This window comes from Accipiter gentilis, chromosome 20 (genome assembly GCF_929443795.1).
Source record: "Accipiter gentilis chromosome 20, bAccGen1.1, whole genome shotgun sequence".
NCBI lineage: Eukaryota > Metazoa > Chordata > Aves > Accipitriformes > Accipitridae > Astur > Astur gentilis.
In genome coordinates, this window is record NC_064899.1 from 11,639,336 (window position 1) to 11,658,548 (window position 19,213).

Consider the following 19,213-nt stretch of genomic DNA (forward strand, 5'->3'; position numbering starts at 1 on the left):
TCTCTTTGATATATTTTTAAATGAAACATGTTAACTCTGTGTTGGCTCACAGCTAGGGTATTTTAAAAAGTAGCTTAAAATTACTGTGGTACTAGATGCTTAAATATTTCATTTCAGGTTGATCTGAAATGGAGGCTATTGTTATTGTTCAGTTGTTTTTCACATCGCTGAAACACCTGCATATGTGTTTGGGGGAAAGAGCCAAGAAAGCTCAGAAAATGTTCTTCAGCTACATTACCACCACAGCAGGAACAGGACCCACAGCTACAAAAGCACTTAAGCGCTTGTGGCGTCTTTGTATGGCTTCTGATTAAAGGTAATGGAAGTTTTGTGATGGACAACAATACTTGGGTCATGTTGTGTGATGGATATATAAGACTGTTTCACACATAGAAGTCCTACAGATAAAGTGCCATTGTATTTTGGTTGTTTTTTCTTTTTTTTTGGAAGACCACCCTTTTTTCCAATTAACCCTGAAGTGGAATAGGAATTTAAGAAATGAGAAGAGATGGGATAGTAAAGAAGAATGTTCTTCATTATTAATTATAGAGTTAAGTTCTGCCTGTACTGGTGTGGTATAACAGCACATACCACTTCTAAGATGGTGGTTCTTGCATCAGCTAAGCCAATTCCAAAAATTAAACCACTATCTGTGCAGCACGTAACTTTTGAGCTCCTGAGTTACTGTCTGTCTTCAGAGTCATCATTCAGTTTGCCCTCCTATTTCAGGATACTTGGCTTGTAACAATGTAGGGTTGATTTTGCTTCCTAAACAAAATTCTTAGGTCTGGTATAAGTATGTGGGTGTAGGGGGGAAAGCAGCTAGTTTTGGTTTGGGGGTTTTGCTGCTGTTGTGGAGTGGTATGAATAATTACGGTTTATATCTTTAGCTAATTTTTGTGTTGTGTTTACTAAATAGTCTGAACTTTTTTCAAATTTTGAAGTTGATAGGAGTTCTAGTACATTAGCCCCTCCTGAAAACTTCTAGATAGATGCTATAAATAGTCTTGCATGCCTCATATTAGGAAATGATTTTAAGGAGATGTTGGCTGTTGTACATAAAAAACAGTCGAATGCTGATGTGCATAGCATTGATTTCTTCCATAGATTGCTCCTCTTTTGAGGAGAGTTGTCTGAAAGCCAGAAGCGAGCTCAAAGATCTTGCAAGGTTGTATAAGCCAAGCTTATATTTACTTATGCATTTATAAATTTAAAGATTTAAAATTGAAAGGCAGAATTATTAGGTTTGCGTGGTACAGTATCTGATTTGGGATTCTTCTAACAAACCCAGACTTCTTTTTCTAAGCTGTTGCAAATATTTGGAAGGACACTGAATTAAAAAATTTGAGAGGGATTCTATCAGATCCCAAGGTTAGTTGTTATTCTAAGTATTGTCTCTTTATATAAATCAGAAGAACAGACTACTCCTCTCACCTTTTCATTAAAATACCTATGGAAGCTGCCATCAAGAGCAAAACTTGCTTGCCAAACTAATGCCTGGCAAACAGAATATACCATAGTAAAAGTTAAATCATCCTTTGTATTGCTAGGTACCTTAATATAGTATGTGGAGTTCAGTGTGTCTGGGAGTTTTATTTGCAGGAGAAGTCAGCATGCAGGAGGGAAAGGTGTAAATTTATGGCATGTTAGTTACCTCTATTTCCTTATGCAAATAGTTCTTCAAATACTCAGCATGGGGTAGCTTTCAAAACGAAGCAACCAACCTCTCATGGAGATGCTTGGAGCCCACACACAGAATGTACCATTATTTTATAGCCTAGCTAAGTGCTCACTAATTTTCTCATATAGACAAGCTACAGGATAATGTTTACGTGAGTGTATTAATTATCTGTAGGGGTTTATAGTCTTTAACCTCGACATTATATGGCAAATGCACTCAAATCACCTATGAGATACTATTATGAGAAGTTAACAGGGTTGCTTACTTGATGGTTAGGTTTACGAAGGTCTGTGCTGTCATTCTTAGCCACAGGAGAAATAGGAAACATATTGTCTTAGAGGTAAAATTAAGTGCCTGAAAAACACATTTGGTAGAATGATCACTTTTAGCATAACATGATGCTTCCTCACATGTTTGATTGGCTGTTAATTTTCATGGGTTTAAGCTGGAAAGATCCTCTTACTGCTTCATTAGGTTTTATTTTGCTTCAGCTGATGGAGCTGTGGCTTTGAGCAAGGAGAGATTTTTAGTCCTGCTTATTTTCTTTTAAACTCCAGTTAGAAAGAAAAAAATGAATTTTCCTAAAGACTTATTTCCACATATATCATTACAATGCGACCATCATATTGTTTTACTAGGATCTTCTACAATGTTGTAACCAGATGTGCACAGGCTAACTGTTCCAGTCAGATAAACAGTACGATACAGCTTTTGTTACAGAGGGCAAGACAATTCAGTGTGGTCGACATCTTGATGTCTTCAAGCTTTGGTTAATGTGAAAAGCAAACGTAGGAAAGGACTCTAAAAATACAGGTTTATTCTAGAAATTTAACAGATTTCTTTCACTGCTTCAGACTGATAAATACTTGAAAATAAAGCTAGAAGTAAATTTTAAATTGGAATGCAGCAGGAAATATTGAGAAGCACTCTTTATTATGAGTTTCATCCATGTTAGAAATTGTATGGCTTTGGGGTTCATCTCCCCTCTCCAGAGTAATTTGAATTAAGTGTCCTTTTTAAATTAAAACCTGTAGGTTCCCTGTCTCCCTAATGGTGAACTAAACATGCTCCTAAACACTTGGCAAGTGTCTTTCCTTTAACTGGTCTCTTTAACTGTCAAGAGATTCTAAAGCAGTTTAAAGTACAAGTCAAACTTGTAAGTGGCAAAGGACAGGTGAATTGAGTCAAAACCATAGGTCATGGTATTGAAATCCTGTTTTGGTATGGGACCCTTCAGCAGCTAAAAACCTTCACAATATTCATCCAGGGTAAATGTGCTTTCTCAAGCATGGAGAAGAGTGCAGCTATATTCATTTCTCAAAATCACTGACGTAAGGTGGTGAGGGAGCCAACTAGGGAAGGAACCCCGCTGGACCTGGTGTTTGTGAACAGGGAAGGACTTGGGGGTGATGTGATGGTTGGAGGCCATCTTGGGCACAGTGACCGTGAAATGATAGAGCTTTTGATTCTCAGAGGAGTAAGGAGGGGGGTTAGCAGAACTGCTACCTTGGAATTCCAGAGGGCAGACTTTGGCCTGTTCAGGAGCCTGGTTGACAGAGTTAAGTAAAACAGAAGTTGTGCACGCAAGCAAAACAAAACAAGGAATTCATTCACCACTTCCCATGGGCAGGCAGGTGTTCAGCCATCTCCAGGAAAGCAGGGCTCCAGCACATGGTTACTTGGGAAGACAAATGCCATCACTCCAGAAGTCCCCCCCTTCCTTCTTCACCTAGCTTTATATGCTGAGGATGATGTCCTGTGGTCTAGAATATCCCTTGGGTCAGTTGGGGTCAGCTGTCCCGGCTGTCCCCCCTCCCAACTCCTTGTGCCCCCCCGCCTCCTCGCTGGTGGGGTGGGTGAGAAGCAGAAAAGGCACTGACTCTGTGCAAGCACTGCTCAGCTGTAAGGAAAACTTCCCTGTGTTATCAACACTGTTTTCAGCACAAATCCACAACACAGCCCCATACTAGCTACCATGAAGAAAATTAACTCTATCCCAGCCCAAACCAGCACAGGTGGTCATAATGATGCCTGAATGAATTCCCCCCGCTGCAGTGGGCTGCAAGTGAGGGACTAAAGGCTATTTACAATCACTTTCTGTGGTGTTTTGGTGGAGTCAGGAGGAGAATGGAAGGAAGTACGTATCTTCTGCATTCATGGGATCAGCAGGGGGCTGCAAGAGCAGGCAAAGACATGGAGGAGGAAGGATTGTACTGGAGTAGGTGATCCCTTACTGCAGTGGGGTAGGATAGCATCCCTGTGTCTGTAGTGCCTCTCTTGTTTAGCCATCACAAAAACTTCTTGGGGTTTGGAACTGCTTGATAAGGAAACAGTAATCTGACTAGTCGTAGAGATGTAATATTAAAGTATGACTACTGAAAGCATTAGTCACATCAAATACTCATCAGATAATCCCCAGAATGAAATACTTGCGTTAATCCTTTATCAAATTATTTCAAATCTGGGGGCTTACTGTCTGTCTTTGTTTTGAATTTACTCCCCCCCCATTTTTTAGACAGAATTCTTTCTGGCTTCAGTAAAGGCCACATGACACTTGGCACTATGTAGTCAAAATAATGCATTGTTTTTCTCCTCCTGACAAATTCTTTCTTCAGTTGGACACACCCCTGTGAAACATTTTGATCTGGGTTGAACAGCATGCTAGCTTATATTGCAAAGCCAGGTATAGTAGGTATGGAGCAGAGGGAGAAAGAAGCTTTGGGGTTTGTTTTTTTTGGTTTGGTTTGGTGTTTTTCCAGAAAGGCTCTTAACCACACTCATTCCCATCTGGTGTGCAGATTGCTCCCAAGATCAAAGCACAGATGATACAAGGAATGACAATGGTTAGCTACCATGACAAGGTGACAAAGCCAATTTCTTCAGAATGGTTTTCTTCAGCCCAGCTACCAGGAAACCATATGTTGGCTTCCTCCTTGAAGAAATTTAAAGACTTGGCAGAGATTTGTGATAATTAATCTCTTAACTTTGAGGTACCTAAATACAGCAGAAGTTTCCTACTTTGTGTTAGCCAAACATTGTTCTAAGGTTGGAAATAAGCTGTCGTCATTGGTACGCACCAGAAGCAGCACAGAGGTTTTCACAGTACTTGGCTTATAAATTAATTTTTTTACTACTTTACAAAGTCTGAAATTTATTACATGATGCTTCTTCAACTGAGGGGGGTTTTCACTATTTTGGGTGGGTGTCTGAACAAACTTTAATTCTTGTGAACTGGTGTGGATCCTACCTTCTCTTTGGGGCCGATATTTACTTCCTTGTTTGATTTAGGTCCAATAGCAGGAACTGAGTGCTATAAAAATAGCATTTCCCTCTTTCATCAGTAAAGTGACTAGAATAGAAAGTCATAGCTTGAGAGACCTTGAACTGCAGCTTTCTTCCTTACAGTCAAGCTGAAATTTTGAAGCTGTGTTTGGCCGTCTGATTGTTTTAGAGTGCTCATGATGCAGTGCAGCAGAAAGCAACCAAATCTTTGTAGGAAATGTTGCTGCAACTCTTAGTTTGAATACTTCAGTTCTACTATGTTTTGTGACGTACTCAGTCTGTGTTTTGCTCTTGTCTGCAATTTATGTCTGCAATACTGGCTGAATCTTGTAACTTGTCCTATATGTCTGTGTTCCAGCATAAGAAGACTTAAGACTTCCCTCCATGATTATTCAAATGATGGGGTTTTTCCAGTTGGTCTCTGCTCTATCTACTACGTAAGATGAGCAAAGGTATGTCAGTTTAAAGCTACTAAGGGGCAGGGAGGGACTCACTGCACAGGGATTAGAGAGTTTACCTTTCTCTCTGTGCAGCATTAGAAATGCCTCAGAGCTTCATGTCCACTTTTGGATATTTCCTTTCAAGACAGATGTGGGCAACCTGGAGGCAAATCAGTGGAGGCCTAAGAATAGTTGGAAATCTTGAACATATGACTTAGCAGAAAACACTGAATTAAAGTTCTTCAGGAAAAAGACAACTGGAAACAGGCACCATGATGATCTTGAAATAACTAAAAAGCTTCTGCAAAATGGAGTATATTCCCTTCATATTAGTAGTGGATAGGACAAAAAATAATGGGCTTATACTTCAGTCAAGGAGGTTTTGGATTCAAAATTAAGAAGCACCTTCCTGGTGTTAGGGACAACTGAGTACTAGAACAGGTTAGTTTATAAAGAAACAGAATCATCATTTGCCATTTGAGGTTTTTAAAACCTGATTAGTAAATATTTTCCAGTAATTACGTACTTTACCCAGGGGCAAGCAAGCACATTAGATGTCATCTTGACGTTCCTCTAGCCTTATGTTGCATATGCATTTACCAGTATCAAGCAAGGAAAAGAAAGGAGTGACAACATTGCTGGAACTGGAAGGAAGCTTTCTTGACTGCACCTTAGTCACCAGCAAAGGCCTGGATTTCTGATTGTGTCATAACTCACAAGTCAGAGCATAGAGTTATGCAGACCTAGAAGTAACTTGGAAATGGTATGTAAAAATAAAATGGCCCCCACCCACTGTACATATAAAGTAGTGTGTGATTAGATCAGTTCAGATCAGTGTGTGTATCCTTTAGCAATTACTGGAAGGTTTGCTATAAAATATACTATAGAAGGATGTCTTGCAGTTTTCCAATATGCAGACTAATTGACCTGAAATGGGTATTCTCCTTTCTAATTTTTATTAAGTTGTGACAGTGGAAGCAAATTGAATCCAATTCATTGCACAAGGCATAAGATTGAATCAGATACTTTCTAAAGGGTTTTTTCTTCCTATTTAAATATTTTCCCATTGCAATGGTTTAATGTCTGTAGGGTTTGTAGAACAACTACATAATTTTGCAATATACTAAATTACTCCTTTTTCTCTGAGCCTTGAGCATTTCATATAGACATAGACAAAAGTGAATCCAGTAAATGATGAAGCACATCAGAAAAATCACATCTGTATCTGAAATCCTTGTGTGTCTTGGTTTCACGCTCGTTCACTAAACAAAAAAATGTAAAAGCAATGGACTGCAAAGACAAGTTTTCTGTGGTATGTGTTATCTGCTGTAACTTTGCTATGGCAAAATAGAAAACATAATGGAAAAACTGTCCATGTGAGTGCCAGAAGAGACTACTGCAGCAAGTGGTGATGCTTAGCTCCTCATTTTCCCTGCACCATTGAAAAAGAAGAGATAAAGCCTTTTCTGAGAAATTCAGAAACTGTAGCAGCTGGGAGAGTTGCTGTGACTCCTCTTTCAGCTCAAGGACCATCACCAGGTATGGGACTGCTGAATGATTCCCTTCTCTTAACAGGAGGAAGCTTTCAGTTCCAACTCTGTTCCTGTCACTTTTTTACTACCTGCTGATATGGAGACCTCAATATGTCGTTGTGACTGATACCTCAGGAATGAGGCAGTTCCAAAGATTTTTATGTTTCAATTTGCTAAACCTTATGCACAGGAATCTTCAAAGGAGTCTTATGAACTAGTGCTATAAATGTGATACATGTTCATTAATTGCCAGATAGCTATTGGCAGATACACGAGTGTCTGCTTCTCCCACTTGAGAAAACTGTGTATGGCATTCTGTTTCAGGATCAAAAAGCTGAAGAAGCAAAGACATGACAGGGTTTTAAAAAGATTAATTCAGTGTCAAATGAATATCCAAAGAAAAGAAACATCAGAATAAGTGTATTGGAACTTGTGTCTGTGCTTACTGTTGTGTTAGGTAGCTTTTGAGTCATGACTAGAAAATTAGCAATAAATTAGATTTCGTACTGGGTTTTATTATGTTTTTTTTCTTGATATGCTTTTGTTCTAAAATGCATATCAATAGGCTTTGTGGTGACTGGCTGCTGACTGATTTGCTCACAGCAAAAGTGAAAAATAAAATTAAGCTTCCTACAGAGCCTGAAGCAAACTAATTCTAGTCCAGAGGGAACTACCCTCCTCCTCTTCCATGAGTCCTACAGAAATGTGAGACTTGAGTAGGTCACTCTGAGGAGGACATGACAGGAGAGGGGTCAAGAAAATAGATTTACAGGACTACTCATGTTCCCTCTCATAGTTGGATTTATACCATCAGAATTGGTTCAAGGCTTCTCAGCAGTACAGGCAAAATCAAACTTTGCTGATCCAAGACTGAAAGCAAAATATTGGAGGTTTGGGGGTTGGAGGGGTGCTTTTCCTCTCTTTAACTGGGCAAAAGTCATTATGGTGACAGGAGCAGTAGCAGGTACAGAAAGGGAAACAGGAACAAGGAAAGTATTGCTAAATTTAGTAGTCCAGAGCAGAACCATATGCAGCTGATGCATAGCTTTAATTTCTTTCTTGGTTTTCCAATTATTTTCCAGAATAACTGTGACACCAGTGCTTTGCTGCCCTTGAGAACCCAGCCTCCTTCAGGTGCACTCCCTGTTCGTTCCTAGTCTCTCTTCAAAATATCTTCTGCAAAACTTACAACACAAAGAAAGTTAACATTTGTATAGAAGACAGCTATCTGCAGGAGAACTTTCTTTCCTCTCTTTTTTTTCTCTTGCAATATATATTCAAATATTTCTCCTCAAGTGCATGTTTCACTGCTGCAGGCTCATCTGAGGAGAATATAGCAGCAGCCGTGTAGGGCAGTCTGTGTATCTCCAATATTGCCCCACTGAAGAGTTGCAAAGCATTGTCATTTCCCATGACATCTGGCAGAAAGATATTGGAGTACAGCTCTATTGTAGAATGATATGGCTGCTGGATTGCTTCATTAAGTCTCCTTGTAAATGTTAAAGTTACTAGGGCTGTCATTGTTTCTTTTTGGACTAATACTTGCCATCCTCTTAAATAGTGGTACATGCATGATCTGCAGCATGCAGACACAGTTTAAATTACAAAATTTGTATTGTAAGCAAAGAACAGTAGAACTGAATTATAGAAATTAAGGCTAACAGAATTGTGACCTGGAATGACCTGCTTCATGTACTGAGCACTGTTGTAACTATACTCTTCAAATAAGCTTTCCAAGCTAATTTTAATTTATTCCATCAATACAGTTTCAACTACATCCTTTCAGACATAACAGCATGGTATGTTATCACCCCTTAGGCCCTTTCCTTCCTAGTCTTCTCCCTGTGATTGGTACAACTCCTAGTACTACCCCTACCTTCTCTTTACTAACCTAGTTGTGCTTTAACAGCAAGAAAGCAAATTCAATTTACTGAAATAGGCATAGGAAACAAACCTTGTGTTTTAACAGCTAATTTAATTTAGATTCTTAATAGGAGATGTCTGAAAGCTCAAGGGGACAGATCACACAGGGCCTGGAAAAAAAAACTTGCCACATCTCTTACAGTCCTACAAGCAGTAAATCATTTTTAAACTGGTTTCCAAGTAAAGGTTTGGGTTTTTCTGCACTGTTAAGTCTATGATTCTGTTAACTTGGATGGATTTCCCAGCAAAATGCTATTTCTTGTTAAAGAGGCAAAAAGTCTTTAAGGGGTCATTTCAATTTCTGCAGAACCACTTGCTGGTTAATATGTGCATTTAGAATACAAAGGAAAATACTGTTTGTATGATGTGGGTTAGCGACAGTGATGAAAGACCAGTGGGGTTCTTTTAAAACTGCTGACTCTTTTGTAAAAATGTGTAATGATTTGTGAAAACTGTATCAAGAGGCAATATTAAGCAAAGCCTTTCTAGCAGACTCTCATCTGTCATTCTTAGGCTCCAGTGAAAACCTTGTTTAGTATCTTGCTTTCAACCTAAATGTCCATGTGCCTTTTTAAGGATGTTGATGTAGATGGTTCTGGTCCTGCTCTGAAGCCTGCCAGGCTATGCCTCTCTCTCTCACACTGAAGCTGTTCAAACTGCAGTACTGAACAGTAAAAGGGAAAGAAGAGAGGCTTTACAGCCCTACGGCAATTTTAAATACAGCTTGCATGGAGAATTGTATGGGCTTTAAATGTCATTTGTATCTTGACCCAGCTTCATCTCTGTCAGGGTACTATCAGCTTCCCTTTCAGCAGTTTGTAACGTGCCTGAGTGAGGAAAGATCCTCTCATTTCACTTAATGGCTTTGACAAGGTGGTCTCCTGTCAAGCCCCCTCATGGTCTGGGAGGAGGTTGTCATATTGAAGGGTGTTTGTTTTACTGTGCAAAGTGCAGCAACACAGAGGAGATGTAATGGGAGCCACCCCAAAACCCAGTAGCCAATGTCAGACCTGCATGAGCAGGACAGGAGAGACTACTCTTGGAGCAGTAGCTTTAGGGGCTTGAACCTCATCTCGTTCTCCAGTGTATCCGTACTCCTGTTCATGTACCATAGGTGGTGGGCTACTAGCACTGCTGGGGTAGCTTTGCATAGCACAGGTCTTTCTCCAGACCTAAAGAATCTTTCTAGTTGTCAACATTTCTGAGAGGAAATCTAGCTCATTAGTGTATAACTCCTGACCAACTTGGGTCAGGTCTGCAAAACACTTAAATTTAGCCAGATAAACAGCTAGCACCAAGCCAGAAGGCAACTGGACTTCCTTGGAGGGAAGTTTCCTGCAAAAGTCGATCTGCTCAGGGAGGCGTTGCTGCTATTTATTCTCTTGGATATAACGGCATCCAGTAAATCCAACAGGAATTGAGGTTGCATTGGCCGGAGCAGCTAGCAGTTGAAACAACTACAGTAAAAAGTGACAGGAGAAATGGGGATGTAAAAAGCAAAGCAATAGAGGTAAGTCAGGCTGTTGGTCAGAAGAAAACAGACTCTAAGCAGAGAAATTATTTGGGTAGTAACACAACTGACTAGTCCAGAGACCAGGCAGAAAAATAACCCTCTTCTGACCACAGCCACATTCTTTAAAATCCTGTCAGTGTGACCCTGTTACTTTGGGTCTTTAATAATCTGATTGATAACCATCTGATTATGGCCGTCGGCAGAAGGCTGCAGTGCGCATGAGTACGTGCAGACTGCTAATCCAGGCAGACAAAGAAAGGTACCACTGAAGACTGGTGTCAGGCTTCAATACAGTCGTATTCCACCGCACCCATTCGTGATTCTCTGAAAGCTGTGAGAAGTGGGGCCATGTGACTTACACGTGTATGCTCAGCGTTTGCTTCCATGCAATTTGCAAAGATCACTGGAGCTGCTGGCAAACAGTAAAGTTTTGCCTGGGAATGCTTGTATGAAGGGAGGTATGAAGTGTATGAGAGTTGTTTTTGTTTTGTTTTTTTTTTTTTAAAAAAAAAGTGTGTGGAAAGAAAACGTGCCAAGAATGTTTGCAAATTCCAGAAATTTCTTCTAGATGCTTCATTTCTGTTTTAAAAAAACATTTCTTATTTAAAACCTGGTTTATTAGTCAATGCTTTTGCCCTTCGGTTAGTCACTGCATATCACGCTGACTGCTAGCGTTCAGTCTTTCTTGATTTGCAATGGATTGAAATAATCAGAGGGTTTTTTCTGCTTCTAGACACCTCTCCTTTTGCTTTGGTTTGGTTTTTTTTAACTGATTTTTTTTTTTTCTTTCTGAGTTCAGTGCTAATTTGTATTCTGTCCTTGAAAAGCTTTTCAGTGCTGTTAAGCCCTCCACATACTCTGAGACTCTTCTGAACGATTTTAGTCACCAGTGTTTGGTACCCTGGAATACACAAGACAAAATTAGCCATTCAAGAAACTACCCAATGAACCCCGTCATCATCATAGTGGATTTTATTACTGTACATCATTAAGATGTGAGAGAAGCTGGCAAACCATTACATTATTACTTGAATTAGCATCCAAGTAGATTTCATTTGCTCCTAGATGCCAATTGTAAAACAAAAAGTGGATTCCTTCTTCTCTCTGCCTGTAACTAGGCTCATTAATCTCAGCAGGGTAGGACTAAGGAAGGGCCTGTTCAAAGGAATCATACATGCTGTTAAAAACATGTGAAAGGTTTTGTCTACCCACTGGGAGTCTTAACGTAATTTTTCTTTGTGGCCATTTATGTGAAATGTTACAATGCTACTTTTGAGCGATCTAATTCAGCTCTTCTGTAACTCAGTGCATCAAATCCAAAGTGGTTTTTTTTCCCCCCAAAAGCCTGCAATTTCACTAATATCGTAAATTTACAGTGTGATTTTTCTCCTCAGTTAAATTATTCCAACAATAAAATTCTGAACATATGACTTAAAATGCACATTTCAACTTAAACAAAATTGGAAGTAAATTATTTACAGAGTACATGCTATCACTGAGATGAATAGAGGCACTCTTGTGCTCAAACACCAAAAGTAGTCATAAAAATAGATTTCAACTCATATTTCAAAAATAAGTGATAGCTTTGGTTACTTCCACTTTTGGAGGTGTTGGAAGCTTGGGGGCCTTTCTGGCAATAGGATGTAGGAATCCTAGTTGCTGAAGTAATTCTGAAAATCCCACCTATTGTCACTAGTCAAAAAACGAACCAACCACCTTAAAGAAATTGATGTTGAGCATTACTTGGAATTTTAATCTAAGAATACAATTCTTGCTGGTATTGCAGAAGTATTTAAGGAACAATTTCCAGTGAGTGGTTTTATTTTGATGGCTTGTTCATCAATAACAGAGTTCGGTGCTTTCACACTGTTGATCTAACCATCTGATAGTAATTAAACTGCTCTGCATAGCAGTCTCTAAGATGTTACAATACTACTCTCAGAGGCTGAAACAAGGCAGTTCTGGAATAAAATTATAACTCTGACATAAAACATTAATGGAGGCAGAGTGCTTTTCTCTTGCATTTCTCATACATTTCCAGAAAGACCTTGGATTAGCAAATGAAAATTAAGTTGTTAGTGAGCTTGTTTAACTTTCATTGAGTCTGTTTTAGTAGATGTGTTGTTTAAATAATAATAAAAAAGCAATGTGATTAGATTCCCTAGCATTAAACCTCTTCTTTATTTCATTCTTGCTAGAATTATCTTGAAAAGAAAATATGCAGGACTCCGAACTCCCAAGTCTATTTCTGTATGTGCAGATGTCATTTTACTGCCCTTATTTAGCAACTGCTACTTCTGCCAGAGTCCTACCTCATTCAGGGCATGACTGAGCCATTAAAGTGGTGTTTGTGACAACCCTTGTTTCTTCCAGAAACCTCATATTTGAGAGATCATATGTGATACCTTGCATCATGTCTCCATCTACTTTGCAGGGCAATGCAGAAGAGATGAAGAATCCTTCCTTCTTCTGTGTCTGCAGTCCCCTTGGTGCACAAGGGAATCGGAGAAAGATCAGTGTCCCTGCCTAGAAAAATGCAATGCAATGGTGGGATAGAAGCGAGGCTAACCACCAGCAGACTCTGATACGCCGTATGCTCGTGAGTTTGCCATGAAGTTGCCCACTCCTCTGTCTCCTCACAACACTCCTGCAGAGGCTGGCTGGGGCGCACAGGGTGTGTTTGGCATGAGCAAGGGATTGGGGCTGTCCCTGGCGTGGTGCTTGTGTTCTGCCTTGGGATGTGGGGAACAGTGTGCCTAAAGCAGAGATGATCCCTGGCATTTTGCTAGAAAGGGGAGGATGTCTTTAGGCTCTTTGCCTCACCCCGTGCCAGGCTCTCGCCGATGTTTTAGCAATATAAGCTGAGTCTGAGCGCTCTCAGCTCCCATCAGTGCCAGCATGACGAGGCAGGGGCTTGAAGATGTGAAGCCAAGAGGCAGAGTCTTCTGTGCTGAATAGCATGGGCAGACCCAGCCCCAATCTCAGCAGAGAAAAACTAGCAGTGACACTTTGCATGGAGCTGGAGCTTGGGCAGCAGCAGCAAACGTTTGTATGGAGAGGGCCTAAGGACCCTTTTAGCATCTGCTCTAGACAGCGAGTGTAAAAGAGGTGATAGATGGCTGTTTTCAGATATGCAACTGGCTTCTGAGTGCTTTGCATCAGCATATTGAGGCATAGCACTGAGCCTGACTTGGTTTACAAAGCTCAGTGCGAGCCCAGGCTGCAGGATTGTCTTTGCCATATGTGGCTTACAAACAAAATAGGTAGAAAAAGGGTTGGATGCAAAACCAGCATCAATCTTTGGCTGACCAAAGAGTAAAATCTGGATCCTCCTGGCCTCTAGCTCAGTGCACCAGGAACCAGAGCTACTTATGCCTCCATGGTCTGATAAAGCTGTAGCTGCTGTGGGACCTGTGGCTCATCGTCCCATGGCACTCGCTGACTTGGACAATCTGAGTTCATACTGGAGAATGTACAGGATCTCAGTCCTTCAAGAGGTTCAGTTTTCTCTGCAAGGTGCTCACAGCCATTAACCGCCCCAGTTGACTTTTTTCCCTACAGCATGGGAAGAGGAGGAAAGTTTAATGTCTGTTTTCTAGACTTTTAATTATGGTCTCTATGTCTGTATGTATCTAATCAGATATCCTCAAAAGCTACATGGAAAAGGCCAAGTCAGGACATAAAGGTTAGCCAGATAAAGATGGGCTATTGCACAACAAGTCAGACTTAGAAGAGGGTTAACAATAGTATTTAAATGTCATCCAAATTAAGTAAGACATAATGATGGCTACAATGTAGTGATATTCATGCACTTCTCAACTTTTAAAAAATATACATAAATCATTTAGGGAGAGTGATCCTATTATTTCAATGCTAATAAGATTCAATTTCACAGGACCTCATTTGCCCTAGGTCTAGATACAACTGGATCAGAATATTTGCCCTCAGATGATGCTGGAAAACTGCAGGACAGTAGCGCTGTCCCTCATTCCACCTTTCCTTGTTTTCTGCAGGGCCGGGCTGGGAATCGAAGACTTCATCTGCATCAGACAATACTGTCAATAGTCTCTAACCATTGGCCTTCCCGGGAACACACCGCTGTCCTATTAGTAGAGATTATAATGACAGTTCTTCCCATAGGAAGTTCAGAAGGTCTACAATGCAGTTTCCCTGTCTCATGAGTGTAAGGAGCACTATATATAAATAGATATTAATTTATGTATGTACATATTTGTATATGTGCATATATACATATACAAATATAAAGAACTAGGAGCAATAACTAACGCAACTGGTTATTGTTTTTCCGTATGTTTTGGGTAATTGCATTAGTCTTTATGAAGGGCTTGAAATCTTCTTTGCTTTGTTCTAAGGCATAAAAATGATCTGCGTTTTGAATGAGCTAGAGGAGAAAAAAGAGAAAGGAGCAGAAATAAATAGTAATAATAACATACACACATTCTCCCCCCCCTACATCCACTGCTTTTTGCAACTAGCTCCACCACTGAGTATGTGATAGGTGCAGAAACTTTCCTGATAGCTTAAACACATGACAATGAAATATTTTTGGAATGGTATTCATGACAAACTCCCTCTTTTTAAATTATGTCTTAGCATCACTTAGGTCAGTTGCATGTCCACAACAATGCAAAGGAAATAAGTGGCCGAAAGGTTTCACAGCGTACTCAGCACCAAGATGCTTTTTTCTTTTTTGCATGAATATTCTAGTCCATACAAAATAATCTTTTTTTTTTTTTTTTTTCCTAGTGTCTGCATTTTATTTCTGTAACTCTGACTACATCTAGTCCTTGAATGGTTTAAAAAGATATGTTCATGGTCCTGGGATTGCCTGCAACTGCCTGCATCAAAACACAGTTTCCCAGCAGGTAAACAGCTTTTAATTAATGCATTTGAGCAATGTCTGCTGACAGTTCCTCCTTCACCATTTAAAGTTATGTGTATTTTATTGGAAAACCACTCTCCTCGCTGTTCATTAGTCAACAGTGATTTATGAAGGATGTGACCACCATAAAGTTTGTGCACACTCAGATCCAGGAGTTTTGTGAATTTGGCGGTGCATTTTTCTTACTCTTATCCATTGGCAAATAAACCGGAGGAGATCAAGCTGCTTTGACGGTGTGTCGTTTGGGGTGATTCCCTACAGGCAGCCGGGCTGGCAGAGAATTGCAGTCCTGGCCAGTTTCTTTCTTGAAGAGGAAGGGCTGGGTGCTGGTTACAGGGCACGCCTGCACTTCCAGCAAACTCCCACATGGTGGCAGAGGTAGTTCACGCTAACAAACTTCGGCCTGCTGCAGGTGGGAGAAAACCTGGCAATTTTCAATCTGGAAACGTCCCACGAACTAGCCGTGGGATTGTGAAAAGCGTGCATTGAGTGCCCTCCTCTCTGTGTCTTCTGGACGCTCCAGCTTCTCCTTGCAGGCACGTAATGCCGATGCTAGCTTTCTCGGGGTAAATTTGGTTTCAAAAATGAAATGTTAGTATTGTTTTCTATACAGCGACGAATTTTCCTTTCTCCTTGTTAAAGTTTTTAAACCTCAGCTGTTTTCTTAGTTTGCTTTGTTGCTCTGTCAATAATGTCTGCAAGCAACCTGGAAAAGAAGTGAGAAAAGAAACTTCTGTAAGTTTCTAGCAGAGGAAGAGAAAATTTATATCTAATCTTCTAAATGTTGGGATGTAGGGGAGGCATGAATGCATTGAACGTAGTCTCAGAAGATCTCACGTCAATAGGAGCCAGCATTGACTCATTTCTTTGCAGATGTAGCTGTGTACTGATGCTGTGGCATGAAGCAAATGTTGCACGTTGCCAATCCCGCATGCAAAGTGTATTTTGTGGGTCTGTCTGCAGCCATCCCTTGACGGTGAAGATCTTAAGGCTTGAGAATATATAAATTAATTTTCTGTATCTTTCTCAGCAGCAGGAAAAGAAGGATTGATGTACAGAAGGAGAAAAAAAAAATCACTGAGATGTAAAGCTGAGGCTCCTAAGAGACTTTCTTTTGGACTTTATGATCTTAGACCACAGGCCTGGTTTCCACCAATGTACCTATGAGGACAGTTTGAGAATAAGTTATAAAATTTATTACATTGTCTTGTGCTATACGAAGTGCCAGTAAAAAAAGACTGAAAATTTCTGCATCTCTCCTTGGGATGGGAAATGCCTCATCCTTTTCCTGCATCTCCTTTTCTCACTGTAGTCCTTACCTTAAGGAAATAAGCATCGGCCTGTATCTTACCCAGAAAGATCTCCTTGACCTCTGGTACACTTATGAGGGAAGAAGGTCTGGCCTTGCTGTTGGGTTCTTCTTTACACCTGTGAAGTCACCAAGAGCAGAATCTGGACCAAGTAGGAATTTTGTATCAGTTTTGCTCTGTCATCCCCACCCCAACTGTCCCTCAAGAGAAAGATGTGTTAATGCTCCTACCTCCTTGTTCCTGCCACTTGGCCCTCCAGCAGGAAGGTGAGACTACGTTTCCATCCACCCTGCTGAGCCCACTGCCACACGGGCCCTTTGAAGGGTCATCCTTGTTCCACATGGTGGCAATGATAGAGGGAAAAGGCTGAGGAGAATAGGGATGATGAAAGAGGGGAAAGAAGAAAGATCAAACACTTGAGCAAAAATGAGTACAAAAAAGGCAGAGTACAAAAAAAACCCCACCATCAGAATAACACTGTGACACAACAGAGAAGCTAAGGAGAATCTTTGCTCTTGCTAGATTTTTGGCATCCTTCATGTGGTTTCATTTCACATGAAATATTAATGTATGTGCCTGATAATGTGACTTATTAGTGGCTAAGGACATATTTTTCCTTCCAGGAGAGTATTTTAAGGGTTAAGAACTTGAAAATGTTCTAAACTGCTCATTAAAAAAAAAAAAAAAAAAAGTTGAATCGAACTGTTCTGATTTTGAAATATTTTTCCATTGCATTTTTTTTCCAAGTATTAATGTGCTGAAATGTCTAGAGAAGAAGTCACAGGAAAATAAAATATTTCCTTTTGAAACTGAGATACAGGGATATAAACAGAGGAGGGGTATGTTTGGGTTTGTTTTTTTTAAAACCCCTCTATAATCTAGAGACTCATTAAAAGTCATCTTTTCCCATCACCAATTCTGTCAACTCTATTAAAAATATTTTGGCAGCAAATACCTGACTAGCTCTACTTAATTAACACCGTGAGTCAGTTTAAGATTCCCCAGTATTTTTGATGCCCACAGAGCCATAAAGCATGGTTATTTCTGGCAACTCTGAGTGGGATGTGCAGTACCTTCAGAATACCCTGCTCTGCTGAACACCTTTGTACCAAGAGGGAATCGCAACTCACCTGGACTTGTACGCCAGGTTTGGTTTGTTTGGCTGGCAGGGTGATATCTTTTCAGCTACAGCATATGTCTACTTTATAGAGACTTAGTAGTATTTGATAAATGTGGAAGTCCCTGGACTCGGATATAGAGAGCAGCTGACAAGAGGGGAAGTGTGTTTTAACAACTGTTGTGATTTAATGAACACTGGGCAGTTGAGCTGCTACTGGATGGGATCAAACAAACATTTCGTATGAAAGTCACTGTGAACTTCTTGCACTGAGTTAAGAATATCCAGCTGATTGCTCTAGCCTCTTTTTAGATTCATACTTTATCTTCTCAGAGAATGTCTTTGGAGATAATGTGCCCTCTGGAGGTATGCAGGATTAAAGGGGGAGACTACGGCATTTCCCCACTTTGCCCAAGCTAAGGCTCAAGAAAAATCTTCCTCCTTGAGCTCTCATGGGCGCAAGTTTGCCTCCAAAAAGGGGAGTGAGGATACAACCTTGTAACTTTCTGCACTGGACAGCCAGCCATGCCTGCTCTTCTGGGGAAGAGCAATACTGTCTTTACTAAAGCAAAACCTGTCTTAATCTAAAGCCTTGAGACACATTTCTTTCCCTTTAACTTATGTACAGTCACACAGGAGGTAATTGCCCTGTTCCTTCCCCAGCTGTGGGAGAAGCTAAACACCAATATTGGTGTTAATACTTCCAACTATTTGAGAGGCACTAAAGTAACACACCGGTTTGCTGAATTAATGCCTGGATGGCATAAAATCATTAATTTCACTACTTGTATAAATTATGGTGAGCACAAACTGAAATACATAAACATAATACAGTTAAGCAGAGAGCATTAAAAAAAAAATTAAAAAAAGGTTAGCACAAAACCTGATGCAAGGTGTGTCTTCTAGCCAAAGACCCGTGAGAAGTGATAAACTTCTGTCTGCCCAGCCCAAGGGACTGGACCCTGCTCCCATGTCAACTGTCTGCCTGACGCCCAAGAGAGGCTGCACGCACGTCCCAGGCCGTGGGTATTGGCACAACTGGTCTAAAAGTCAGAAAAGAAACTCAAAGGATATAATGCAAAAATTCAATTAGAGCAGAGTGAAGAGGTTTGTCTGGTAAGTTGTGGAGCAGGTTTCCACCATCAAAACAACCCATTCAAACCCCATCTCAACCCCAAAGCTCCCTTGCAGACGTGTGCTGCTAGGAGCATGCTGCAAACCTCACCACTTTCCCACTGATGTCTGAGGCAGCATCTCTACACTAGAGTTACAGCTCTCAATGTATGCTGCTCCATCTTGAGAGAAATTTCAAGGGACAGGTTGTAACAACTCTCGGTAAATTTTAATCCACCTGTTATTATGGAAATTAATTAAGAGATTATGAAAACTGCAGTTTTCAAGAGTGTTAACTTGAATCGTTTCCAGCATGAATTCATGCACAGTCTACCTAACAAAACCAATGGCAATGGAGCTCCATTGTGCCTTGTGAAAAAAAAGTACTCAGTATTAAAC